This window comes from Schistocerca cancellata, chromosome 3 (genome assembly GCF_023864275.1).
Source record: "Schistocerca cancellata isolate TAMUIC-IGC-003103 chromosome 3, iqSchCanc2.1, whole genome shotgun sequence".
Classification (NCBI taxonomy): domain Eukaryota; kingdom Metazoa; phylum Arthropoda; class Insecta; order Orthoptera; family Acrididae; genus Schistocerca; species Schistocerca cancellata.
In genome coordinates this window covers 342,611,057-342,626,900 of record NC_064628.1, presented here as the reverse complement: position 1 = coordinate 342,626,900, position 15,844 = coordinate 342,611,057, and the positions used below count along the sequence as shown (strand labels likewise).

The 15,844-nt window shown below is 44.1% G+C and overlaps 2 non-coding genes across 2 annotated transcripts; one reads left to right on the top strand and one right to left on the bottom strand.

The window, feature by feature from the left end:
• The first annotated feature begins 4,929 nt into the window (after positions 1-4,929).
• Trnap-cgg (transfer RNA proline (anticodon CGG)) lies at positions 4,930-5,004 on the top strand. Its single transcript has one exon. It is a non-coding gene; the product is annotated as a tRNA-Pro (tRNA).
• A 1,241-nt stretch (positions 5,005-6,245) lies between these two features.
• Positions 6,246-6,329, bottom strand: Trnas-gga (transfer RNA serine (anticodon GGA)). The gene is given in 2 exon segments: positions 6,246-6,280; positions 6,290-6,329. It is a non-coding gene; the product is annotated as a tRNA-Ser (tRNA).
• Between the last annotated feature and the right edge of the window lie 9,515 nt (positions 6,330-15,844).

Here is a 15,844-nt window from a genome sequence, read left to right as displayed (position 1 = left end):
AGGGGAGATGTGAAACGAGTCGGAATCCTATTCCCATTAATTTTGCGACCACAGCTGCTGAGGTGTGTGCCGGTGCGTTGTTGTGATGGAAAATGAGTTCTTTGAGGTCCAATCGCCGGCGTTTTTCTTGCAGCTCTGTTTTCAGACGGTCCAATAACGATGAAAAATATGCACCTGTAATAGTTTTACCCTTTTCCAGATAGTCGATGAGGATTATCCCTTGCGAATCCCGAAAGACAGTCGCCTCAACCTTTCCGGCCGAAGGAATGGTCTTCGCCTTTTATGGTGCAGATTCACCCTTGGTAACTCATTGTTTAGATTGTTGTTTGGTCTCAGGAGTATAGTAATGTATCAATGTTTCATCCACAGTGACGAAAGGACGCTTAAAATCCTGCGGATTCTTCCTGAACAGCTGCAAACCATCCTTGCAACACTTCACACAATTCCGTTTTTGGTCAAGCGCGAGCAATCGCGGAACCCATCTTGCGGATAGCTTTCTCTTGTCCTAATGTTTATGCAAAATATTATGTATCCGTTCATTCGAGATGATCACAGCACTAGCAATCACACGCACCTTAATTCTTCTGTCATCTATCACCATATCACGGATTTTATGAGTGATTTCTGGAGTCGTAAGATATGCAGGGCGTCCAGAAGGTTCAGCATCAGTTGTGCCCATATGGCCACACCGAAAATTTTGAAACCACTTTTAAACCGTTCTAATCGAAGGTGCAGGGTCACCGTAATGTTTATCAAGCTTCTCTTTAGTCTCTTGAGGCGTTTTGCCTTTCATAAAGTAATGTTTAATCACCACACTAAATTCTTTTTCGTACATTTTTTGACAATCACTCGACTTCCTTGATTCACACGAACGCCAAACACAAAGAAATAGACCAATATGGCTGAAACGTGGTGTGCGCACTTTCCAAAGATGCTACTAACTAAAACTGACCTCGATACGACCCCGTGGTGACATTTCTCGGACTTTTCAAACTCCCCTCTATACTGAAAAGTGACAAAATTTGTTCCAAATTATTGATTTTGATAAGGTACTTTATAAGTATACAAAACAGAAATAAAGGAAAAGTTTACATGTATGCAGAGTTTGGAAAAAATAATATGAACGCCATGCAATATACACTAAGTGATCAAAAGTATCCGGACACACCCAAAAACATAAGTTTTTCATATTAGGTGCACTATGATACCACCTACTGCCAGGTCCTCCACATCAGCAACCTCAGTAGTCATTAGATATCGTGAGATGTCCTCACGGACTTCGAACGCAGTCAGGTGATTGGGTGTCACTTGTGTCATATGTCTGTAAGCGAGATTTCCACACTCTTAAACATCCCTAGGTCCACTGTTTCCTGACAGAGATCGCCAACAGTTGAAGAGGGTCGAAATGTGTAATAGGCAGACATCTTTCCAGATCATCACACAGGAATTCCAAACTGCATCAGGATCCACTGCAAGTACTATGACAGTAAGGCGGAAGGTGAGAAAACTTGGATTTCATGGTCGAGTGGCTGCTCATACGCCACACATCACGCCGGTAAATGCCAAACGACGCCTAGCTTGGTGTAAGGAGCGTAAACATTGGACGAGCGAACAGTGGAAAAACGCTGTGTGTAGTGACGAATTGCGGTACACAATGTGGCGATCCGATTACAGGGAGTGGGCATGGCTAATACCTGGTGAACGTCATCTGACAGCGTGTGTAGTGCCAACAGTAAATTTCGGAGTCAGTGGTGTCACGGAGTGGTCGTGTTTTTCATGGAGGGGGCTTGCACCCCTTGTTGTTTGGCGTGGCACTGACACACCACAGGCCTTCATTGATGTTTTAAGCACCTTCTTGCTTCCCACTGTTGAAGAGCAATTCGGGGATGGCGATTGCATCTTTCAACACGATCGAGCACCTGTTCATAATTCACGGCCTGTGGCGGAGTGGTTACACGACAATAACATCCCTGTAATGGACTGGCCTGCACCGAGTCCTGATCTGAATCCTATAGAACTCCTTTGGGATGTTTTGGAACGCCGACTTCGTGCCAGGCCTCACCGACCGACATCGACACCTCACCTCAGTGCAGCACTCCGTGAAGAAAGGGCTGCCATTCCCCAAGAAACCTTCCAGTACCTGATTGAACGTATGCCTACGAGAGTGGAAGCTGTCATTAAGGCTACCTGGGACTCTTCATCGAGCGTAAGCTAACCTAAGGTGCACAGAAAACATGTGACTAAAAAATATGAAATTGCTGTCAACATAATCAGACCTATGACGTGACTTGTGTGGGGCTTGAACGTTGGTACAGCACTAACGCTTTAACGCATGATGGTACGTCCTATCACTGATTAAGAAAGTGGTTGTTATTGATCTGCCGCTGACAGTCACGTATCTCAACAGAATTAATAAATTCCAATACAAAGGGTTGAGATCTTCAGTTGAAGCAACGCGCTCCACCTCTACCAACGCACCCTTGATTGAAGCACATGAACCTATACATCTACGATGGTGGTATGTCTGTGCAAAATTTCAACTGAAAAGGAATCAATACAAATTATCAAGCTGCAATCGATCATCTATACAGTGCTTAACTAGGCGCTTCTGTATCACTAGAACTCTTTCTCCCTTAGTCCAAGCGTACTTAGATACTCGGGAGGTTTCAAGGAACTTCATTAGGGTATCTAAATTAAATAGTTTTGGCACGTGAACGTAATAACTGGCGTTACGTTTGAGCATGAGGCCCACATCAATAATAAAACTTTGGCGCAGTTTGTAAGATAGCATCCGAAGGCAACCTACACTGTTGTGCATAACGTATGGGTGAAAGTAACTTTTGCGTGATGTGTCGCTGTCGACGATGATGATAGGAAATATCGTGTGACTAGGGCCTCCCGTCGGGTAGACCGTTCGCCAGGTGCAAGTCTGTACGGTTTGACACTACTTCGGCGACTTGCGCGTCGATGGTGATGAAATTATGATGATTAGGACAACCCAACACCCAGTCACTGAGCGGAGAAAATCTCCGAACCTGGGCCCTTAGGATTGACATTCTGTCGCGCAGACCACTCGGCTACCGGAGGGCACTAAACTGCGAGGTTACAAGCGCCCGTACAAATTCCCAATATTTTCTTTGTCTAGTCTCGCCACTTTCCCGAATGACGATGAAATGATGAGGACAACACAAACACCAAGTGCCCGGACGGAGAAAATCCCTGACCCGGCCGGGAATCGAACCCGGGAGACCGTGATCCAGAGATAGCAACGCTAACCACTTGACCGCTGTCACTGCCGAGTAACATAGCTCGATGAAACTGGGACCGTACATAGAAAGAACTGTTATAGTATAGCACAGAAGTAACTGGAAGAAATACGCAACGAGACGACAAGAAATAACACTTTCATTCAATGATAATAATTACACTGAAGTCACCGCGATTCATGATAGCCCCCTGGACATTACAAAAATGGTTTAAATGGCTCTAAGCACTATGGGACTTAACATCTGATGGCATCAGTCCCCTAGACTTAGGTATTCAAACCTAACTAACCGAAGGACATAACACACACCCATGCCCGAGGCAAGATTCGAACCTGCGACCGTAGCAGCAGCGCGGTTCCGGACTGAAGCGCCTGGAACCGCTCGGCCACAGCGGCCGGCCCTGGACATTAAAAAAGGCGCGACATGGTTGTTAATAGTGTGTTTTGGTGTGTGGTCACACCGAATGTCAAAGTAGGCCCTGCAACGTGCATCCATGTTGGTCATAGCGCTGTGGCAGGGCTTTCCATTCCTCCATCAGCGCAGTTGACAACTGACACATTACGTTGGTACATTTTGACGTGCTGGAGTACGTCTCCCCAACGCATCCACACGTACTCGTGGGGATTCAAGTCGGGGGAACGGGCAGGAATGTCCATTCGCCGAATATGATCTCGTTAGAAGAGCTCCTGCACCTGAGCTGTTCGTTGCGGTCGAGCGTTGTCGTCTACAAAAATGAAGTGAGGGCCGAGTGTACCACTGAAAAGACGCCATGGGGAAGGAGTACAGTGTCACAACAACGTTGAGCGGTGAGTGCTCTGTGTTCAGAGATTTGGAGGTCTGTACGCCCATGCAACATTGTGCATTCCCAGACCACAACACCTGGTCCGCCAAAACGGTCATGTTCGACACTGCTGGACGTGCCATTCTATGACGAGAGTGGGGCGGGGGGCAGTAAGGCACTCAGGAACATTGTCGAATATGATCGTTCTGGTGGTCGAGGTGTATGATCTGTGGAGGCGTAATGCTGCATGCTCGTACTGATCTCCCAACCTTTGAACAACGGTAACGCGCTGTTCGATATTATTCTGACACCGTGTTCTTCAACATGTGCGTGTTTTCATGGACGCATTCGTCCCTGTCTTCATTATTTTTGGATGACTATGTGCGACCGCTTCGTACAGTGCAGGAACGAAATGATATTCGACGAATGGACTGGCCTGTCCGTTTCTTCGACTTGAATTCCATCGATTATGTGTGGTATGCGTTGTGAAGACGTACTACAGCACGTCCGCGTGCACCAACGACCATCCAGAGTTGTCACCCGCACTGGTGGAAGCATGGAACCCACTACTACGAGAACTTCTCACCTAGCTTGTGGTCAGCAAGAGAGGATGTTGTACAGCATCATCGCTACCCGTGGTGATCAGACACCTTATCAAGATCCATGTCTCGCCTTTTTTAACGCCTTGGGAACCAACATGAATCACGATGACTTCAGTGTAATTACTGACTTTGAACAAAAGTCCCACGAAACTTCCTGGCAGATTAAACTGTGTGCCGGACCGAGACTCGAACTCGGGACCTTTGCCTCCTGCAGGAGCGCTTTTGCGAAGTTTGGAAGGTAGGAGCGGAATTAAAAGCTGTGAGGACGGGTCGTGAGTCGTGCTTGGGTAGCTCAGTTGGTAGAGCACTTGCCCGCGGAAGGCAAAGGTCCCGAGTTCGAGTCTCGGTCCGGCACACAGTTTTAATCTGTCAGGAAGTTTCATATCAGCGCACACTCCGCTGCAGAGTGAAAAGTTCATTCTGGAAACTTCCCCTAGGCTGTGGCTAAGCCATGTCTCCGCAATATCCTTTCTTCCAGGAGTGCTAGTTCTGCAAGGTATGCAGGAGAGCTTCTGCGAAGTTTGGAAGGTAGGAGACGAGGTACTGGCGGAATTAAAAGCTGTGAGGACGGGTCGTGAGTCGTGCTTGTGTAGCTTAGTTGGTAGAGCACTTGCCCGCGGTAGGCGAAGGTCCCGATTTCGAGTCTCTGTCCGGCACACAGTTTTAATCTGCCAGGAAGTTTCATATCAGCGCACACGCCACTGCAGAGTGAAAATTTCATTCTGGAGAAGTCCCATGTTTATTCACTCATTGTGTATTTCTTTCAGTTGGCTTCTATACTATACCGTAGTGGTTTCATGGAGCTATGTCAGTCGGCTCTGACACAGCATCCGGAAGGTATTTTAATTTTTAAGAGTTGCACACCAGTGCATATCTATACTGGCTGTTCCAAAACCAGTGACTCAATTGGAAAGGCGTACTACATACCGTATTTGCTGAAATCCGGCCTATCCAAATTACCAAAAGACGCAAGTATCACGACCGCTGAACTTGTTTCGATACTGGAAGCATTAAATTTCTGCTCGTAGATAATAGTATCTCTGTATTTCCTACTCATCCGCTCTAATAGTATTTAAAAATATTAGCGCCTGTTTGACTGAAAATCCCGTTGTATATAAGATTACCGAAGTGCCGGAATCCATGCGTGAAGAAGGCCATTCCGTTAATTTCGCTTGGGTAAAATCACACTGTGCAATCACTGGCAGCTGACCTGTCAACTGCTTATCCAAAGAAACTACAGTGACAGGGCTACAATCCAAAATACGTTTTACCGACCCGATATGTACTACAGAAGAGGCATGATAGAAAAATGGCAACAGGAATAGGAGGAAACAACAAGACACAAAGGCTATTCCACGAAACCCAATACACATTCAGTTTCATGACACGATGCCTCTCTAATAGCAAGACTTAAATTTAACGATGGGTGTTTCCGTAAACATCTTCACTGGCTGCACATCCCCAAGACAATTTCTGCTGTTGTGCAGAAGAAGAACACGGCTCTGAGCACTATGGGACTCAACTGCTGTGGTCATAAGTCCCCTAGAACTTAGAACTACTTAAACCTAACTAACCTAAGGACATCACACACATCCATGCCCGAGGCAGGATTCGAACCTGCGACCGTAGTGGTCGTGCGGTTCCAGACTGCAGCGCCTTTAACCGCTCGGCCACTCGGGCCAAGAAGAACACACAGTACACATTCTCTCTGGGTGCCTCAGAGCACGTGGAAGTACTACAATCCTTTTACGAGAACTTGTAAAGCTAAAGCTTGGTCATCCATTATCAACCTGTGTGACGCCCTCGTTGGCAACACGGAATCATTCTGTAGCATTTTAGTTTACAACTACTATATGTCAAATGGTTCAAATGGCTCTGAGCACTATGGGACTTAACTTCTGAGGTCATCAGTCCCCTAGAACTTAGAACTACTTAAACCTAACTAACCTAAGGACATGACACACATCCATGCCCGAGGCAGGATTCGAACCTGCGAGCGTAGCGGTCGTGCGGTTCCTGACTGTAGCGCCTAGAACCGCTCGGCCACACAGTCCGGCTACTATATGTCATTTATCTCTATCTGTAACTGTGAACTTTCTGTCTTCAACATATACAGGGTGAGTCACCTAACATTACCGCTGGATATATTTCGTAAACCATATCAAATACTGACGAATCGATTCCACAGACCGAAAGTGAAGAGAGGGGCTAGTGTAATTGGTTAGTACAAACCATAAAAAAAAATGCACGGAAGTATATTTTTTAACACAAACATACTTTTTTAAAATGGAACCCCGTTAGTTTTGTTAGCACATCTGAACATATAAACAAATACGTAATCAGTGCCGTTTGTTGCATTGTAAAATGTTAATTACATCCGGAGATATTGTAACCTAAAGTTGACGCTTGAGTACCACTCCTCCGCTGTTCGATCGTGTGTATCGGAGAGCACCGAATTACGTAGGGATCCAAAGGGAACGGTAATGGACTTTAGGTACAGAAGAGACTGGAACAACACATTACGTCCACATGCTAACACATTTTTATTGGTCTTTTTCACTGACGCACATGTACATTACCATGAGGGGTGAGGTACACGTACACACGTGGTTTCCGTTTCCAATTACGGAGTGGAATAGAGTGTGTCCCGACATGTCAGGCCAATAGATGTTCAATGTGGTGGCCATCATTTGCTGCACACAACTGCAATCTCTGGCGTAATAAATGTCGTACAAGCCGCAGTACATCTGGTGTAATGTCGCTGCAGGCTCCCACAATACGTTGTTTCATATCCTCTGTGGTTGTAGGCACATCACGGTACACATTCTCCTTTAACGTACCCCACAGAAAGAAGTCCAGAGGTGTAAGATCAGGAGAACGGGCTGGCCAATTTATGCGTCCTCCACGTCCTATGAAACGCCCGTCGAACATCCTATCAAGGGTAAGCCTAGTGTTAATTGCGGAATGTGCAGGTGCACCATCATGCTGATACCACATACGTCGACGCGTTTCCAGTGGGACATTTTCGAGCAACGTTGGCAGATCATTCTGTAGAAACGGGATGTATGTTGCAGCTGTTTGGGCCCCTGAACGTCGGAGGTTTCAAGCGTCAACTTTAGGTTACAATATCTCCGGATGTAATTAACATTTTCCAATGCAACAAACGGCACTGATTACGTATTTGTTTATATGTTCAGATGTGCTAACAAAACTAACGTGGTTCCATTAAAAAACCTAGGTTTGTGTTAAAAAACATACTTCCGTACATTTTTGTATGGTTTGTATTAAACAATTACACTAGCCCCTCTCCTCAGGTTCGGTCTGTGGAATCGGTTCGTCAGTATTTGATGTGGTTTACGAAATATATCCAGCGGTAACGTTATGTGACTCACCCTATATATATATATATATATATATATATATATATATATATATATATATATATATATGTGTGTGTGTGTGTGTGTGTGTGTGTGTGTGTGTGTGTGTGTGCAAAGAAACAAAGAGTTCCTAACAGTAATGTTGTGTAATACCTGTACATTCTGTGTAGAAATAAGCTAACTGTATGTACAAGATAAATGCCAACAATTTTTTTAAAAAAAATCAGAAAAGCCACAGAACATAAAACAGAAATTGTGTTGTAGATCGTGCTGTTTTGTTTGTATCACGCCCTCTTTACTCGGCGATGTCTGCCTCTCGGTGCTGTCCGTGGCCTGGCTGGTAACAATTAACACGGCGTTTACGAGATGTGTGCTAATCCTCCACACCTGGCCAGTGTCACAACATTATGATAGGCGATAACAAACCAGGCTGACACTCTTGAGTCCTGAAAGACGCAGTTCACCTGCAGCACTAGTAAGTGTGACGCATTAAAGTCACTTCTCATGCAGAGGGCAGGTATCCAGCAAAGCAACTGTCACAGCCTTTTTTAGAAGTACGCGTTAAACCAACATGTGTCGCGAACGAGGTAGGAAATATCTACCGTAGTTCAGTAGTCATGTCTGTTGCTACAAAGGCAGAGAGAGTTTCATTGCAGATTTAAGGGAGGCCTGACAAGCAGAAGCTGAACGAAGCGAAATATGAGCGTAAGGAGAAGAATGCGAGAAACCTTCAATGAAGTCGAAAGTAAAATTTTGCCGTACTGTCTAAGTGCCTTTTCCGAAAATTACCGTTAAAAGTCATACAAGGAACCAACTCATGAAGATAACGTCTTAGATATGCCCGTGACAAACTTCTGTAATTATATTGAGAGCTTTTGTGTTCATCCATATTCGTGCTTGCCGTTGACCTAAAACAGTTAAAGAAAGAGCTTCGAAGATTAACACCCAACTAGGACTATTAATATTTTTTTTAATTATCGGGTATCCGATATATCGATATTTAAATAAACATCGTCATAGCCAATCGACATATCGAAAAAAATTTCCGATATATCGACGTATTGGCTGAAAAAATATTTACCGGTCTATAAAATTGTAAATATACTGCCGGTTTTAGAGCTGTATATTTAAGTATTGATTTTTATTAGATATTCTGCACATCGACAAGCTAGCAACCTGCTTATCCCCCTCTGAGCAAGAACTGAAAGGAAAACGATGTACGTTCACGCTTGTCGATAACAATTTTGCTAACCATGGTACCTGCTTTAAGTGCCACAATAAATGGTGTCCGATGGGTCCGTCGCTCGGTTTCGTCACATATCGCCTTTGTCCGGAACATTTAATGTTGACTACCCCGTTTATTCAGTTGTGCAAACGCTAGCGACCTAGCAGTTTTAGTGTCAACACTACATGGTGATTAAACAGTGGAGTTTCTGCTGGCAGAACCGCCACCTTACTTCACACAAAGAGAAAGATTGGGCGTGATGAAAGTTCACAAAGTAATAAGATTCATTCACACAGTAGAGTAAAATTATGTTCTACTACAATTTCAAAATAGCAATTTCAAATACTTACCGGAAATTTTCGAAAAAAATATAAAATAAAAATATCGGCACAGGATATTGTAATTTTGATATCGATATATCTGGAATGAAAATAATGCCAATTTATATCGACATTTCATGGAAAAAACGGGAAATTTATCGCAGACGGTAACTTTATAATATTACTGTTCGCACCTTAAAGCTGAATCGGAAAATAAATGAAAATCAGTACAAGCTATAATTTCTTTTTCGTCCCTTTACTCGCAGTTGAGGTTGCAGTCAAATCTATTTACTGGATTAAAAATTGTTTACACGAATGGCATCATTTTATATGCAACTCTTGCGAAGTTTATTTCATCCACCAACAAAAAAATCAGCATTTTTGATTCAAGTTCCTTGAGAACACTCTGTCCAAACACTCTATGACCACAATGGCATTGAAACAGAGGTTGACACGGGGAAGGCCGAAATACTAAACGCCGTATTTCCAAAATTGTTTCACAGGGGATGATCGCACTGTAGTTTCTCCTTTACATCGTCGCACGAACGACAAAATGACAGATCTCGATATAAGTGACCAAAGGATAAGAAAGAAAATGAAATCCCTCAACAGGGGAAAGGTCACTGGACCTGGCGGGATACCAGTACGATTCTACAGTAGAGTATGCGAAAGAACTTTCCCCTCTTCTAGGTGCAGTATACCATAGGTCTCTGGAGTAACGAAGCATTCCTAACGATTGGAAAAAAAGCGCAGGTCTTTCTCGTTTTCAAGAAGAGTTGTCAAACAGACGCACGAAACTATAGGCCTATATCTCAGGCGTCGGTCTGTAATAGAATTTTGGTACTTGTTTCATGCTCGCTTATTAAGACATCTCTGGAGCCCGAAAATTTCAACTGAGGAACTAACATAGGTTTGGAAAACAACGGTCGTGTGGAACCCAGCTCGCTCTGTTCGGCCACGAGACCCCGAAAGCAGTAAATACAGGCGCCCAAGTAGATGCCGTGCTTCTTGTGTTTCGGAATGCATTCGATACAGTTCCGCAACGCCGACCAGTGAACAAATACGAGCGTGCAGAATAACAGACCACCTGTGTGACTGGACCGAAGACTTTCTAGCAAACAGAAAACAGCTCGTCGTTCTCAACGGAGAGAGATCTAGAGGCGTAAAAGTAACCTCGGGCGTGCTCCAGGGGAGTATTATAGAACCATAACTTTTCACCTAGTGGATAACGTCGAAAGTTCCATGAGGGTTTTCGCTTACGTTGCTGGGGCGTACAGGGAAGTTGCGACGCTAGAAAATTGTGAAAATGTAGCAAAATGCAGGAAGGCCTGCAGAGGATCTACGCTTGGTGCGCTGAGCGGTAGTTGCCTTCAATATAAAAACAAATGTAACGTATTGCGAATACACAGTCAGAAGGATCCTTTATTGTACGATGACAAAATTGCGTGACAGTCACTGGAAGCAGTTATTTCCACAAAATATGTAGGGGTATGCGTACAGGACGATTTGCAGTGGAACTTCCACGTAAAATTAATCGTGAGTAACGCAGATGCCATGCTGAGGTTCATCAGAGGAACCCTCAGTAAATGCAGTCCATCAACACAGGAAGTAGCTTACAAAACACTAGTTCGATCAGTTTTGGAATACTCCTGGGCAGTATGGGATGTGTACCACATAGGACTGATAGTGGAAACAGAGAAGACCGAAAGAAGAATAATAAGTATCGTTACAGGTTCGATTAGTAAGCGCGAAAGCGTCACGGAGATGCATAGCCAACATCAGTGTCAGACGCTGAAAGAGAGGTGTTCTGGTATGGTCTGCTACTAAAGTTCCAACAGCATACGTACGTACAAGAGTCATCCAATATATTGTTTCCTCCTATGTACAGGGGATAAGCCAAATAATGTGAACAGTGGTAGTACTGGGATGGTTCTGTTTGTGGGTCAACAACACAGGTAAGGCACGTGTCGCGCTGGACTACGCGTGTTCAATACAGACTAGGCATCAATGCAGGTTGCTTACGAGCAGTGCACACTTCGTATTTGCATTCAGAGGCCGAGGTCGACGTGCAGTTAAAGACCTAATAGAGTTTCAACAAGGAAAATTGTGGAGGCCCGGTCAGCTGGAGCATCAATAACCAAGACAGCTAACTAATTGAATGTTTCAAGAGCAACTGTTTCCTCCTAACAGTCATGCCAGCCTACACAAAACATGGAAAGACAGCATCCTGTAAACGTAATACTGAGCGCAAATCAAAACTAGATGACAGAGATCGTCGTACGCTAACACGAATTGTGTCAGAACAACACAAAACTATGGTGGCTAAAGTGACTGCAGAGCTCAACAGCCATCTTCGAGACCCTGTTTCTGTCAAAACTCTCCGCTGAGAACTCCACAAAGCGAATATTCATGAAGGAGCTACTATACCGAAACTATTAGTGACGACAACCAACGCAAAGAAGCGTGAAACTTGATTACAGGAGCACAAATCCTGAAGGGCTGATCCGTGGAAACACGTCATATGGCCCGCCGAGTCAATATTTTCGTTATTTCCAACATCGGGCCGGTTTAAGTCTGGAGAACGCCATAAGAAGCCTACAATCCTGATTGCTTGATTCAAATGGTCAAATGTGTGAGAATTTCTAAGGGACCAAACTGCATGGGTCATTCGGTCCCTAGATTTACACACTACTTGAACCAACCTAAACTAACTTATACTAAGAACAACACAGACAGACATGCCCCAGGGAGGACTCGAATCTCCGGCGGGAGGGGTCGCACAGTCCGTGACAGAACGCCTCAAACCGCGCGGCCACTCCGCGTGGCTTTGCTTGATTCGAACGTTTAAGCATAGAGGTGGCAATGTGATGGTGTGGGCAGCCACTTCATGGTATTCTGTTGGTCCAATGATTATTCTCAAAGGCCGTGTTACAGCCAATGATTATGTGAACATTTAGGCGATAAGGTGCACCCAATGATTCAAACGTTGTTCTTCAAGAATGACGCCATATTTCAAGATGATAATGCACCCATTCATACAGCCAGGACAGTACATCTACATCTACATCTATACTCCGCGAGCCACCTTACGGTGTGTGGCGGAGGGTACTTATTGTACCACTATCTGATCCCCCCTTCCCTGTTCCATTCACGAATTGTGCGTGGGAAGAACGACTGCTTGTAAGTCTCCGTATTTGCTCTAATTTCTCGGATCTTTTCGTTGTGATCATTACGCGAGATATATGTGGGCGGTAGTAATATGTTGCCCATCTCTTCCCGGAATGTGCTCTCTCGTAATTTCGATAATAAACCTCTCCGTATTGCGTAACGCCTTTCTTGAAGTGTCCGCCACTGGAGCTTGTTCAGCATCTCCGTAACGCTCTCGCGCTGACTAAATGTCCCCATGACGAATCGCGCTGCTTTTCGCTGGATCATGTCTATCTCTTCTATTAATCCAACCTGGTAAGGGTCCCATACTGATGAGCAATACTCAAGAATCGGACGAACAAGCGTTTTGTAAGCTACTTCTTTCGTCGATGAGTCACATTTTCTTAGAATTCTTCCTATGAATCTCAACCTGGCGCCTGCTTTTCCCACTATTTGTTTTATGTGATCATTCCACTTCAGATCGCTCCGGATAGTAACTCCTAAGTATTTTACGGTCGTTACCGCTTCCAATGATTTACCACCTATGGCATAATCGTACTGGAATGGATTTCTGCCCCTATGTATGCGCATTATATTACATTTATCTACGTTTAGGGAAAGCTGCCAGCTGTCGCACCATGCATTAATCCTCTGCAGGTCTTCCTGGAGTACGTACGAGTCTTCTGATGTTGCTACTTTCTTGTAGACAACCGTGTCATCTGCAAATAGCCTCACGGAGCTACCGATGTTGTCAACTAAGTCATTTATGTATATTGTAAACAATAAAGGTCCTATCACGCTTCCTTGCGGTACTCCCGAAATTACCTCTACATCTGCAGATTTTGAACCGTTAAGAATGACATGTTGTGTTCTTTCTTCTAGGAAATCCTGAATCCAATCACAAACCTGGTCCGATATTCCGTAAGCTCGTATTTTTTTCACTAAACGTAAGTGCGGAACCGTATCAAATGCCTTCCTGAAGTCCAGGAATACGGCATCAATCTGCTCGCCAGTGACTACGGCACTGTGAATTTCTTGGGCAAATAGGGCGAGCTGAGTTTCACATGATCTCTGTTTGCGGAATCCATGTTGGTTATGATGAAGGAGATTTGTATTATCTAAGAACGTCATAATACGAGAACACAAAACATGTTCCATTATTCTACAACAGATTGACGTAAGCGAAATATGCCTATAATTATTCGCATCTGATTTATGACCCTTCTTGAAAATGGGAAGGACCTGCGCTTTCTTCCAGACGCTAGGTACTTTACGTTCTTCCAGCGATCTACGATAAATTGCTGATAGAAAGGGGGCAAGTTCTTTAGCATAATCACTGTAGAATCTTAAGGGTATCTCGTCTGGTCCGGATACTTTTCCGCTACTAAGTGATAGCAGTTGTTTTTCAATTCCGATATCGTTTATTTCAATATTTTCCATTTTGGCGTCCGTGCGACGGCTGAAGTCAGGGACCGTGTTACGATTTTCCGCAGTGAAACAGTTTCGGAACACTGAATTCAGTATTTCTGCCTTTCTTCGGTCGTCCTCTGTTTCGGTGCCATCGTGGTCAACGAGTGACTGAATAGGGGATTTAGATCCGCTTACCGATTTTACATATGACCAAAACTTTTTAGGGTTCTTGTTTAGATTGTTTGCCAATGTTTTATGTTCGAATTCGTTGAATGCTTCTCTCATTGCTCTCTTTACGCTCTTTTTCGCTTCGTTCAGCTTTTCCTTATCAGCTATGATTCGACTACTCTTAAACCTATGATGAAGCTTTCTTTGTTTCCGTAGTACCTTTCGTACATGATTGTTATACCACGGTGGATCTTTCCCCTCGCTTTGGACCTTAGTCGGTACGAATCGTGGTATAAGGAGCATGCAACTGAACTGCATCGTCTGCCCTGGCCAGCACAGTCCCCGAACTTGAATATTATCGAACTCTTGTGGCCGGTATTGGAGCGCAGACTCAGGAGCAGATTTCCGCGTCCCTCATCACTTAAGGAGTTAAAAGAGCTTCTGATCGAAGAGTGGTGTAACATTCCACTGGAGACTATTTAATTAATATATGTCAGTTTTCCACGAAGAATCGGAGCTGTATTACGGTTAAATGGGGGTCCAACCCCTTATTACTAAACCATTCCCAAGTAAGTACAGGTGTTCACCTTATTTTGCCTGTATATATACCCTTGTATGTATACAGAGAAACTAACAAGATAAAATCAGAGAGATTCGAGTCTACACAGAGGCTTACTAGCAATTACTCTTCCCGCGAACCATACGCCATTGGAACAGAAAGAGGGGTAGGTGACACTGGTACGCAAAGTACCCTCCGCCACACACCGTAAGCTGGCTTTTAGAGTATAGATGTGTATCTTTGTGACACTTTCGTACTTACGAAATGAATCTGCGACAAAACGCGCTGCTCTTCTTTTAATGTTCTCTGTTTCCTTTAACAATCCCATCTGGAATGGATCCCATACTGAACAGCAATATTCAAGTATTGGTCCAACGGTGGTTTTGTAAGGTACCTTCTACATCTACATCTACACCTACATCTACATGGATACTCTGAAAATCACATTTAAGTGCCTGGCAGAGGCTTCGTCGAACCACCTTCACAATAATTCTCTATTATTCCAATCTCGTACAGCGCGCGGAAAAAAACCAACACCTATATCTTTCCATGCGAGCTCTGATTTTCCTTATTTTATTACGATGATCGTTTTCGCGTCAACAAAATATTTTTGCATTCGGAGGAGAAAGTTGCTGATTGAAAATTCGTGAGAAAATTCCGATGCAACGAAAAACGCCTTTCTTTTAATGATGTCCACCGCAAATCCTGTATCATTTCAGTGATACTCTCTCCCCTATTTAGCGATAATACAAAACGTGCTGCCCTTCTTTGAACTTTCTCGATGTACTCCGTCAATCCTGTCTGGTAAGTATCCTACACGGCGCAGCAGTATTCTAAAAGAGGACGGACAAGCGTAGTGTAATAAGTCTCTTTAGTAGACCCTTTACATTTTCTAAGTGTTCTGCCAATAAAACGTAGTCTTTGGTTAGCCTTCCCCACAACATTTTATATGTGTTCTTTCCAATTCGAGTTGTTCGTAATTGTAA